Source organism: Sus scrofa, chromosome 2 (genome assembly GCF_054392235.1).
Source record: "Sus scrofa isolate SSC_HxYL_T2T_F1_AM1 chromosome 2, Sscrofa_HxYL_maternal_Yorkshire_Landrace_v2.0, whole genome shotgun sequence".
In the NCBI taxonomy this organism is placed as follows: domain Eukaryota; kingdom Metazoa; phylum Chordata; class Mammalia; order Artiodactyla; family Suidae; genus Sus; species Sus scrofa.
Window position 1 is genome coordinate 82448758 of NC_139384.1, and position 12791 is coordinate 82461548.

At 42.2% G+C, this 12791-nt stretch overlaps 1 pseudogene across 1 annotated transcript; it reads left to right on the forward strand.

Annotated features, from left to right (window-relative positions):
- The first annotated feature begins 5837 nt into the window (after window positions 1–5837).
- LOC100522063 (heterogeneous nuclear ribonucleoproteins A2/B1 pseudogene) lies at window positions 5838–9293 on the forward strand (annotated as a pseudogene). Its single transcript, XR_014836633.1, has 2 exons — window positions 5838–5997; window positions 7670–9293. The product of XR_014836633.1 is annotated as a heterogeneous nuclear ribonucleoproteins A2/B1 pseudogene (transcript).
- The last annotated feature ends 3498 nt before the right edge of the window (window positions 9294–12791 follow it).

Below are 12791 nucleotides of genomic sequence, written 5' to 3' on the forward strand. Positions count from 1 at the left end.
TTTGCATTGCCGTGAGCTGTGGTGTAGGTTGCAGACACGGCTTGGATCCCGCGTTGCTGTGACTGTGGTGTGGGCCAGCAGCTGCAGCTCCGATTTGACCCCTAGCCTGGGAACCTCCATATGCTGTGGGTGTGGCCCTAAAGAGACAAAAAAAAAAAGATCACATCAAGTTTAAACATCCTTATGAAGACTCTAATGTACACCTGCCCTCTGCTACAAATCATAGCTGTGAATTTGGCAGAGTCCCCAGCAGGGGCCATGCACTGCACACTTCTAATCTTCTAGTCCTACAATACTATTTGTCACACCTGCACCTGTCCTGTACATAGTAGATTCACTTTAACACATTTTCAAAATATATATAGTGCATTTTAAAAAAATTACCTTTTTGGAGTATAGTTGACTTACAATGTTGTATTAACTTTATGTGCACAGCAAAGTGAATCAGTCACACATATAAATATATCCATTCTTTTTCCTATATCGCTTATTACAAAGGATTGAGTAAATGTCCCTGTGCTAGACAGTAGGCTCTAGTAAATCAGCTATTTGATACAGCCGTGTGTATGTGTTATTGCCACTCTCCCAATTATTCCCTCCCTAGAACAGTTTTCACCATGGTAACCATACAATGGGTTTTGAAATCTGTGCATTTGTTTCTTTTTTGTACATAAGTTCTTTTGCGTCATTTTTATTAGAATCTACATATAAGCGATACCATATGGTATTTGTCTTTCTCTGTCTGACTTTCTTCACTGAGCATGAGAATCTCTAGGTCCATCCATGTGGCTGCACATGGTACCATTTCCTTCTAAAAAAGTCCTAATTTGTTTTATTGTTGCTCCTTTGAAAAAAATGTGTCTCACAGAGAACAGACTTGCGGTTGCCAAGGGGAGGGGAAGGAGTGGAATGGACCAGGTGTTTTTTTAGGGTTAGGAGATGCAAACTTTTGCATAGAGAACGGATGTACAACAAGGAGAAATCTGTAACCCAGAGAACTATATCCAAACAGGGGGGACAGCCTGTGAGATGGAAAAGAATATAAAAAAAGAGTGGGTATATATGTATAACCGAGTCACTTTGCTGTATAGCAGAATGTGGCACGATATTGTAATCAACTCTACTTGGAGAAAGTTTAAAAAGGTAACATGTCTCTTTTCCTTGGTTGCTTTGAAGCTTTGCAATTTGTTCTTCATTTTCCACAATTTGTCCGTGATACTTCTCTTTAAAGAAAAGGGTATATTTCATACTTATTTTGACAGGCTTGTCTGCTAACTCCAACCTCTACATTGTGTCTATGTCAGGTCTGTTTATTGATATACTCATAATGGGTAACTTGCTTGCTTCTTTGCATGCCTAGGAATTTTTTTTTCTTTTTCTTTTTTGGGCTGCACCCGCGGCATATGGAGGTTCCCAGGCTAGGGGTCCAATCAGAGCTACAGCTGCAGCAACACCAGATCCAAGCCGCGTCTGCAACCTACACCACAGCTCACCGCAATGCTGGATTCTTAACCCAATGACTGAGGCCAGGGATCAAACCTGCAACCTCATGGTTCCTAGTCGGATCTGTTTCTGTTGCACCACTACGAGAACTCCATCTAGGGATTTTTTTTTTAAATTTTTTATTGTGTGCTGGATATGGTTAAAGATATTTTTGGAAACTCTTCATTAAACCTTCTTAAGCTTTGTGATGGCAGGCAGTTTTTGAACTAATGGATCACCTTGAGCCCATGAAAACTCAGTATTCCATTTTATGTAAAATGGCAGGTCTCCAGGCACACTTGCTTTTATTGTGCTTTGCACCTATTGTGTTTTTCACAAATCGAAGTTCTGCAGCAACCCTGAACCAGGCAAGCCTCCCAGAGCCCTCAGCGCCCACTCCATAGATGGCGTGATGGTGTAAACATGAATTTTACATGTACCAGGAAACCAACAAATTTGTTTGATTCGCTTTTTGTGGTATTGACATAATTGCTGTGGTCTGGAACTAAACCTGTGATGTCTTAAAAGCATGCCTGTGATTTGGTTTTCCACTTCGTCCCTGGGCATATTCCTCTCTCTCAGCTCACTGTGCTTAGGAGGGTGTGACCTTCCTAGGATCTGAACTTTCCAGCCAGCCGGTCTTCCCAAGGTCATTCTTCTCCGGATGAGTCCAGAAAGCCATCATCCATTCCCAGCACGTGTGTCCTCAGAAATTTCTCCAGACTCTTCCGCTTTCAGGAGCTATTCTCTTCTGAGTCTCCCAGTGTTGCCCCTGATAGATGGGCAGTTTAGGTTATGCCAGAACCCAGAGGAAATTTTTAGACTGAATTTTGGGGGCTTCTCTGTGGCTCCTTTTACTCCTTTAAAGGATCCTTGGCACCTGAGCTTGAGAGGTTGGACAGCATCCTAGAAACCCCACCTCCAAAAAAAAAAAAAAAAAAAAAAAAGAAAGACAGACAAAGAAAAGAAAAACAACAAATGCTTTCTCCTGATAACCCAATCACAAGATTCTTATGGCACTGATCTGTTTAAAATGCATACCTGATTTACAATGCTGTGTTAATTTCTGCTGTACAACGAAGTAATTCAGTTACACACATATTCTGTCTTTTTCAGATTCTTTTCCCATATAGGTTATCACAGAATATTGAGTAGCGTTCCCTGTGCTGTAGAGCTGGTCCCTGTTGACCATCCATTCCATACACAAAAGTGTGCACATGCCATTCGCAGACTCCTAATCCATCCCTCCTCTCCACCTTTCCCCTTCGCTAACCATAAATTTGCTTTCAAAGTCTGGGAGTTCATTTCCATTTTGTAAAATATGTCCATTAGTGTAATTTTTAAAAAAATTTCCACATACATCTCTTTAACGTTTCAGTCCTTCATTTTTTTTTTTTTTTGTCTTCAGCAGATATTTACCCAGGTGTCCTATTCGCATTACTATCGATACCCTCTTTATTCCCCTGTATATTGCAGTTTGGAGAGAAAATTATCTGGTCACCCTATTTTTTTTTTTTAACAGTTGCATCTGGAGCATATGGAAGTTCCCAGACTAGAGGTCCAATCGGCCATTACCACGGCCACAGCAAAGCCGATACTTAACCCACTGAATCAGGCCAGGGATTGAACCCACATCCTCCCATTAAGCCACCATAGGAATTCCCGGACACGCTGTGTATAGGGCACCCACTGTGTGCAAAGCTCTGGTACAAAGCTTGTGATCCAGAAAGAAACGAAACTGACTCACTGCTCCTGTGTGATTTAACTTCTATGAGAGGAAAAGAGATCATAACTAGAGCAAAGAATTTATAACTGGGCACACAGAAATAACTGCTATGATCAATAGCAGAGAGAGTGTTAGCTTGAACATGTGTCTATTCATTTTAAGTGTGTTTTTTTGGGTGTGTTCCTGTGGGATGGATTACCTCCTTCTGGGGTGTGGGGGAGACTCCTCCCATGCCTTAGAAATTTTCCTTCAGGTGCACTTTTTTTGGGGGGGGAACTTTATTCGTATGTATCATTCAGGGTTCTCTAGAGAAACAGAACCAATGGGAGATAAAGCATATAGAATAAGAGATCTATTTAGGTTATGAGGCAGAGGAGCCCCTCAATCTACCATCTGCAAGCTGGAGGAGCAGAAAAGCCAGTGGCATAATTCAGTCCAAGTCTGAAGCCCTGAGAACTAGGAGCTCTGAGTCCAAGGGAGAGAAAAATGGATCCCAAGTCAGGAAGAAAGAGTGAATTCACTCTTCCTTCACCTCTCCCCCCACCCCTCCAATTTGGGCCCTCAGCTAATTAGATAAGCCCCACCCACGCTGGGGAGGATAAATTTCTTAACTTAGTCTGTGTCAAATGCTCATCTCTTCCAGACTCACCCTCAGGAACACCCAGAAATGATGCTGAACCAGCTAACTGGGCAGCCCTGAGCCCAGTCACGTTGCCACATATAATTAAACATCAGACATTATATTATCCACCCAACACCATAGCAATAGAATAACGTAACCTATGTAATATTACATTTTGTAGAACACACTAAAGAAAGTGAACACACACAAGGGAACACTTCTCTTTAGCTGAAGAAATCAAAATAATCCCACTTCAAAATGTAGTCCACATCAGCACGAAGAACGAAGAAGCTATCTCCTTATCTTCTGTCTCAGTCTTGAAATACAGTGTTTTCCGATTAAAGTGCATTCTCAATTCAAAAACTAAATTTGATCCATTATACTTCATCTGTTTGGAGAGTTCATAAGATTTACAATTGTGAGAGAATTCATGCAGACTATTTATCAATTTTTATGGACTCCCTATACTAGAATTTGACCCTTTTTCCTAGGGCTTTCAGCATTTTGTTTCATTCGAAAGAACTAATGTCTTTGCATAATTTAGCTTGCTGTACTTTATCAGACATATGTAACACAAATCTTTTCTCCCACTCAGGTTTTCCACCCTCTCTGTCTTACTGGCGAATTCTGATGAATTCTGACTCCTGTTACATCTTAATGTGACCCACGTTATAATTTTCTCCTGAGTTTTACTGTATCAAAAGGAATAGAATCTCATCATGAAGCTGCTCTTTCTTTTTTAGAAAATTAAAGCTATCGATTGTGTTTAGATTAGAACTTGGGGCGTTCCCGTTCCCGTCGTGGCTCAGTGGTTAACGAATCTAACTGGGAACCCCGAGGTTTTGGGTTTGATCCCTGGCCTCGCTCAGTGTGTTGGGGATCCGGCGTTGCCATGAGCTGTGGTGTAGGTCAAAGATGCGGCTTGGATCCCGGGTTGCTCTGGCTCTGGCATAGGCCAGCAGCTATAGCTCTGATTCGACCCTTAGCCTGGGAACCTCCATATGCCGTGGGAGCAGCCCTAGAATAGGGAAAAGGATCAAAAAAAAAAAAAAAAAAAGATTAGAACTGAATATAAGAAACTAAGTAATTAAGAAGGTTTTGATCCCAAGAAAAGCCTGGTTTACTAAGCTACGAGGCAGTGGAAGTGCAAATATCCCAACAAAAGCATCGAATGGAAAATATTATAAAGCTTAGGGTAGAGTTGAAAGAGAAGTGGGATGTGATTAAAAGGGGAGCAGAGAGAAGGTGGGGGAGGAAGTGATATCACAAGTGGATGAAAGACATCAACCCAGAGATGCAATTAACTGGACATTCTTTAAGCAAAGCAAATACGCGGGAAACAATAATGAGTGTAAAGATGGCCTAAAGAACAAAGTCCATGTGAAAAGAATTTTAGCAAATACAGAGGCTAAAAAGCATGAAAATGGCTCATCAGTGAGGTCTAGACATAAATTAAAAATAAATTAAGATAGATATCAACAGGGCACCTATTTAAAGTGCTAAAAAAATCTCACATGGGGGAGGGGGAGGGAGTGGGGTAGACAGGGAGTTTGGGATTGGTAGATGCCAACTATTCCATTTAGAATGGATAAGCAATGAGGTCCTACTGTACAGCACAGGGAATTATATCCAGCCTCTTGGGATAGAACACAATGGAGGATAGTATGAGAAAAAGAATGTGTATGTGTGTATATCTATATATGACCGGGTCACTATGCTGTAAAGAAGAAATTGGCATCACATTGTAAATCAAGTATACTTTAATTTAAAAAAAAAATCTCACATCAAGCCAGAATTCTATATCCAGCATCAATACTGTCCTAATTAAAGCTGATTTTCAAAATTTGGTAGAGACGACAAATACCCCTGCCCAAGTATTGAATTTTAAAATCTCTAACAGTAGCTGAGATGTCAGGGGTCTCAGATTCCTGTGTGTGCGTGTGTGTATAAAAATGTAGGAACCTCTCTAATCCCTTCAATCTGAGATAGGGCGTCTCCTCTCCTCACAGATTGGGTTATCCACACTCTTCCTCTATAAAAGGGGAATCAGAGGCAGAAGTCACTGAACTTTCCAGCAAGCCTCAGGCTGTCTGCAGCTCAGGAGTGGGTCCAGCTGTGGAAGATTGGACAACCTGAAAGGACCTGTTTTCCCAGTCTAGCTCTTCTGGTGAGTGTGGAATTCATATTGGGGGCAAGAGAGTGTTCATATAACATACTTTTTTCTTTTGTGAAATCTCTTTCAGTTAGCAGAGAGTAGCTCTTAATACAAGAAGTTCTCTTGTAGTTAATGGTCAAGGTTTTGTCTATTTTTGTATCATGAAGCTTTCTTCTGCTAAGAAGCCAGTTTATTTGTTTTGTTTTAAATCACTGTTGGGAGTTCAGGTTGGGGCACAGCAGAAACCACCCAACTAGTATCCATGAGGATTCGGGTTTGATCCCTGGCCTCAATAAGCAGGTCAAGGATCTAGCGGATCTGTGATGTAGGTCACAGACACGGGTGGGCTCTGGCGTTGCTGTGGCTGTAGTGTAGACCGGCAGCTGGAGCTCCAATTTAACCCCTAGCCTGGGAACTTCCATATGCCACGGGTGTGGCCCTAAAAGGCCAAAAACAAAAATCCCGCTATGAAGTAGTAGTTTTTGATCTTGCTCTGAAAAGGGTTTTACCTACAATGTGCTCAGTCCTTTTTTCTTTCTTTTAAAAAATTCAGGGAGTTCCCGTTGTGGCTCAGTGGTTCCTAACGAATCCAATTAGGAACCATGAGGTTGAGGATTCGATCCCTGGCCTTTCTTAGTGGGTTAAGGATCCGGCATTGCCATGGCGGCTCAGATCCCGCATTGCTGTGGCTCTGGTGTGGGCCGGTGGCTACAGCTCTGATTAGACCCCTAGCCTGGGAACCTTCATATGCCTCGGGAGCGGCCCTAGAAAAGACAAAAAGACCAAAAAAAAAAAAAATACTCAGTTCTCTGCTTTATACGTGTCATCACTTTGGCCTTCCCCAATCTTTTCATCATCAATAATTGTCATCAGTGTTTTCCCCCTTCTTACATCTCCTCCTGCTCCATCTCCCCCTGCTCCTCTGTCTCTGTGTGGGCCTGATTGATTATCAGAGCACTTAATCATTCTTAACACTACAGGGGACGTTCTTTAGCCTATAACCCTATTCTCATCAAGATTAAACTGGAGCAATGCCTTTGTTAAGTGAAATTCTGAATTACGGCTTGTAGTCAGAGTAGGTGCTCTGTAAACAGGAGGATCACGGAATTTTCCCTCCAAACCGGGACATCTTAAGTAATGTAAGTGGTAGAAGTAATAATAATTACCGCAGGGCAAAAGAAATAAAATAATAGGTCTAGTTTCTCCCTTTAAAAATACCTCCTGAAGACAACAGATTGAACAGAAGGGGTGCACTGATCAGGTTTACATTTTAAACAGATTCTTGAGATGAGAGTTTGACTGGGATTACAGAGAAAGGATGTGACATAGTGACAACTAGCTGCACCCTACCGGAGAACTTATACCATACCCTTGTATGACTGTAGTGGAGTGGAGAATTTATTAGAAAAATTTACAAGGTAGTTTTTTTGGTTTTGGCACTTGTATAGTTTCTTTCAAAAAATTTATCTGAGCACCTTCTAAGGGCAAAGCGAATGCATATGTCCGTGTGAAACATTCAAGTCCATATCAGCCAACTCTTCATTGAGTATCCAACTTAGTGGGAAAAAGCCGTATAAAGGGATGACACGCAATTACACAGTGGAAAAATTAAAGGAGAAAATGCAATATGGATTTTTAATGACTGGATCAGGAAAGGTCACCCTGTGAAAATGGTGTTTTGCAGGAAAACTGAAAGGCGCTCAAGATTGATTCAAGGGCCGCAGCCACTCCAGAGGCAGTAGCAGTAGCAGCATCGCCAGGTCCCCTGCGGAGGTGCCCCTGGAGGGGCTGTTCCTGCAGCAGCGCAGGCTTTCAGCAGGTTTTCACTGCAGGGCCGGGACCGGTCCAGGTCTGCACTCATCCCTGAGATCTCTCACATCTTCCTCAGCAGTAGGAAATCAAGCTGAAGCAACTGACTGAGTCCGCAATGGAGAAAACTTCAAAATCTGTTCCCTTGAAGAAGAAAAAGAGGGAAAGCGAGCAATTCCGTAAACTCTTTATTGGTGGCTTGTGCTCTGAAACCAAAGAAGAAAGTCTGAGGAACTACTACCAGCAATGGGGAAAACTTACAGACTGTGTGGTCATAAGGGATCCTTCAAGCCAAAGATCGAGAGGATTCGGGTTTGTCATCTTTTCATCCGTGGCCGAGGTTGATGCTGCCATGGCGGCCAGACCTCATTCCATTGATGGAAGAGTGGTGGCCTCCAAACGCGTTGTCCCAAGAGAGGAATCTGGAAAGCCCGGGGCTTGTGTCACCACCAAGAAGCTGTTTGTTGGCGGAATTAAGGAAGACACCACGGAACGTCATCTCAGAGATTACTTTGAGAGATATGGGACTATTGACGCTATTGAGATCATTAGGCAGTCTGGGAGGAAAACAGCCTTTGGGTTTGTTACCTTTGACGACCATGATCCCGTGGACAAGATCGTGTTGCAGAAGTACCACACCATCAATGGTCATCATGCACAACTAGAAAAGGCTTTGTCTAGACAAGGAATGCAGGAAGTCCAAAGTTCTAGACGTGGAAGAGGACGCCACGTTGGTTTTGGAGATATTCCTAGTGGTGGTGGTGGTGGTGGTGGTGGTGGAAATTTTGGAGCAGGACCAGGAAGGAATTTCAGAGGAGGATCTGAGGGTTATGCAAGAGGCCCTGTTTTGGGGGATGGCTATTATGAGTATGGAGGAGGACCTGCAGGTGGCAGTTTTGGAGGTTGCCCTGGTTATGGAGGAGGATATGGTGATAGAGGAGCTGGATACAGCAACCTGAGTAGCGGCTTTGGCGACGGTTATGGCAACTATGGAGGAGGAGATTATGGAGAAGGAAATTACAATGCCTTTGGAAATTATAACCAGGACCCTTCTAACTATGGTCCAGTGAAGAATGGAAACTTTGGTGAGAGCAGGCACATGGTGGCTCCGTATGGTGGAGGAGACTATGGTCCAGGAGGCAGTGGAGGAAATGAGGGGTATAGGGAGGCCAGACCATATTGAGCTTCTTCCTATTTTCCATGGTCTTCACTGTATAAGTAGACGATGAGAACTGAGAGGAAACAGAACAGCTTCAGGTTATCGAAATAAGAATGTTACACTCTTTTCGGTGATGCATAAATGTGCAGTGACGTAGAGAAGACATTGGAACAGATGCAGAGAAACAGTTTCTTAACTTTTTAGTTGCTTCTTTCTAGTGGTCTTTGTAAGAGTGTGGAAGTATTCCTTCTTTGACTATTACATTTGTAAGTTTCAGGTGTCGCGTGGGGAAGCGGTTGTATATTTGTGATTTAATAAAATAACTCTAAAGAAAAGAAAATCATGGACTTGGAGAAGAGACTTGTGGCTGCCTGATGGGAGGGGGAGGGAGTGGGAGGGATCGGGGGAAGCTTGGGCTTATCAGACACAGCTTGGAATAGATTTACAAGGAGATCCTGCTGAATAGCATTGAGAACTTTGTCTAGATACTCATGTTGCAACAGAAGAAAGGCTGGGGGAAAAATGTAATGTATACATGTAAGGATAACCTGACCCCCTTGCTGTACAGTGGGAAAATAAAAAAAAAAAAAAACTCTAAAGGAAAAAGAGTTGTCGTTTGTCCTCTTTCACTTATAACCTTTCTGCACTTTTCGTTTTTATCTTGTAAATATTTTCTTCTAGTTTTATGAGATCATTGACATACAGTGCTATAGGTGTTTAAAGTATATATAGCATAATGGTATGACAGATACCACAAAATAAAGATTACAAAAATCACTTTATTTAACATCCATTATCTCATATAGTTTATTATTATTGTTATTATTTTTTTGACTTTTTGCCATTTCTTGGGCCCATCCCGTGGCACATGGAGGTTCCCAGGCTATGGGTCGAACTGGAGCCATAGCCACCGGCCTACACCAGAGCCATAGCAACGCAGGATCCGAGCCGCGTCTGTGACCTACACCACAGCTCAAAGCAATGCCAGATTCTTAACCCACTGATCGAGGCCAGGGATAGGACCCCACATCCTCACGGATACCAGTCAGGTTGGTTAACCACTGAGCTACGACAGGAACTCCCAAAAGGTTTTTTTTCTTGTGAGAATTCTTGGGATTTATTCTCTGAACATCTTTCACATACATCACACAGTAGTGTTCACTAGAGTCATGTTATACATTCCACCTTTTGTCCTTATTTTTCTTATAACTGGGAGTTTGTACCTTTTGACAACCTTCATCCTATTTCTCCTCCCACCCCCGGTCTCTGCCTTGGGTAACCATGACCTCTTTTTCTGTGCATTCATTTTGAATGTTTAAAAGAAATTTTTATTTTATCAAAGTATATAGTTGATGCACAATATAACAATGTTCCAGGTGTATAATATATTGATTCATAATTTTTAAAGGTTATACTCCATTTATAACTATTATAAAATATTGGCTTTATTCCCTGTAGCTTCTTTGATACATAACAGTTTGTATCTCTTAATCCCCATCCCTGTACTGCCCCTCCCCCTTCCCCCTCTCCACTGGCACCACTTGTTGTCTAGTTGTCAGTGCGGCTGCAATTACTTCAGTAATTTTATAACAGATCTGAATCACTACTTTTCATAAAGCTGCATTTGAGTGGTGAAACCTTAGTTTCTGAACAAGGAAGAATGTTTTTCTTTGGTCTGCATGTAAAGGCGTTTTTCCACAGTAGATAAGTGTGTGTTTGTTGCAAGGTATAGCAAAGAAATTTCAGACACAGTGTTCTCTCAGGAAAAGGAAGGTACCATCAGTTGCTAAGACATGTGATGAATTGTAAAGCAGACCTGTAGCCCTAGTCCTGCTAAAGCTACGCTGAAGTGGCAGAAAGCCTAGCCTTCAAAGAGGAAAAGGACGTAGCTTCCTCGTGGTTTGCATGTAAAGACTTGTTCCAACTTAGATATATGATGTTTCTGACCAGCTACATGAAAGAAATGTGGGGCACAGTGTTCTTTCAGTAAAAGGAAGTCACGCATGCTGAGTCACGCACACCTGCAGTGAGCTGCGTTAGGGACCTGCACCACGGCTGCTTCTAAGGCCACACTGAAGTTGGGAAAAGCCAAGTTCTCTCTTTTTTTCCCCCCTAGACATGGAGAACAGACTTGTGGTTGCCAAGTGGGAGGGAGGAAGGGGTGGGATGGACCAGGAGTTTGGGCTTGGCCAATGCGAGCTATTGCATTTAGAATGGATAAGCAGTGAGGTCCTACTGTATAGCACAGGGAACCATATCCAGTCTCTTGGGATAGAACATAATGGAAGGTAGTATGAGAAAAAAGAATGTATATATATGTATGACTGGGTCACTATGCTGTATAGCAGAAATTGGTACAACATTGTGAAGCAAGTATACTTTAATACAAAAATTTAAAAAAGGATTGAGTCTACTTTCATAACCTAGGAAGAATGCTTTCAGCTACAGGCAAGACAAAACACAGTCAGCCTGGACCTTCAGCATATGGTGGGTCTAGGTTGGCTCATCCTGGGGCTCAGCAATGTCACCAAGGGCATGGATTCTTCCCCACTCTTTCCCTACTGTCCCCAATGGCTTCCTCATGCTAAGTATTCTGCTGCCGTGGTTTCTGTAATTTTCCTGGTGAAATCAAAGATTTCCTTTACAATGGAATATGACTCAGCCATAAAAAAAGAAAATGCCATTTGCAGCAAAATGGACGCACCTAGAGATTCTCATGCTAAGTGAAATAAGAAAGAGAAGGACAAATACCATACGCTATCAATTATATGTGGAATCTAAAATATGGCATAAGTGAACCTATCTACAAAACAGAAACAGACCCACAGATATGAAGAACAGACTGTGGTTGCTAAGGTGGAGGGGGGGGAGAGTGGGATGGACCAGGAGCGTGGGGTTTGTAGATGCAAACCATTACATTTAGAATGGATAAGCAGTGAAGTCCTACTGTATAGCACAGAAAACTATATCCAATCTTTTGGGATAGACCGTGATGGAAGATAGTACGAGATGAGAAAAAGAATGTGTGTGTGTATATATATAAATATATATATAATATGACTGGGTCACTATGTTGTACGGCAGAAAGTCACACTAAATCAAGCGCACTTTAAAAGAATAAAATTTTGGAGTTTCCGTCGTGGCGCAGTGGTTAACGAATCCAACTAGGAACCATGAAGTTGCGGGTTCGATCCCTGGCTTGCTCAGTGGGTTAAAGATCCGGCGTTGCTGTGAGCTGTGGTGTAGGTTGCAGACTCAGCTCAGACCCTGCATTGCTGTGGCTCTGGCATAGGCCAGCGGCTACAGCTCCAATTAGACCCCTAGCCTGGGAACCTCCATATGCCATGGGAGCGGCCCAAAGAAATAGCAAAAAGACAAAAAAAAAAAAAAAAAAAAAAAAAAAAGAATAACATTTAGAAAAGATTTCCTTGTTCATGCTCCTATGGGGCAAGAAACTTCACCTAATCTTCCTGGGGCATCCTCTTTTATCATTTCCCTAATTTCTGCTGGTTGCTCTGGTATCTAACTTGGTTCCTGGTAGAACAAACCTTTCCTCATTTTACCTTGTCAATTTCCTGTGACCATTCTTGTACAATTTTCCCATATAACTGTTGGAAATAGTTTGATGGAGTTGAAATAATTTGGATTTGGAATGGATCTGTGTTGCTGGTACCCAGGTATGGGAGGGAGAGATACTGTAATCACTGAAGACTAAGGCGAGCTTTAAAATTTTTCCATTCATGTACACACCTTGAAGCATGGTTAATCTTTTTTGGTAAAGTGGCAGGTAGTAAATAGTTTCAGCTTCTCAGGCCATATAGTTTCTGTGGCACATATT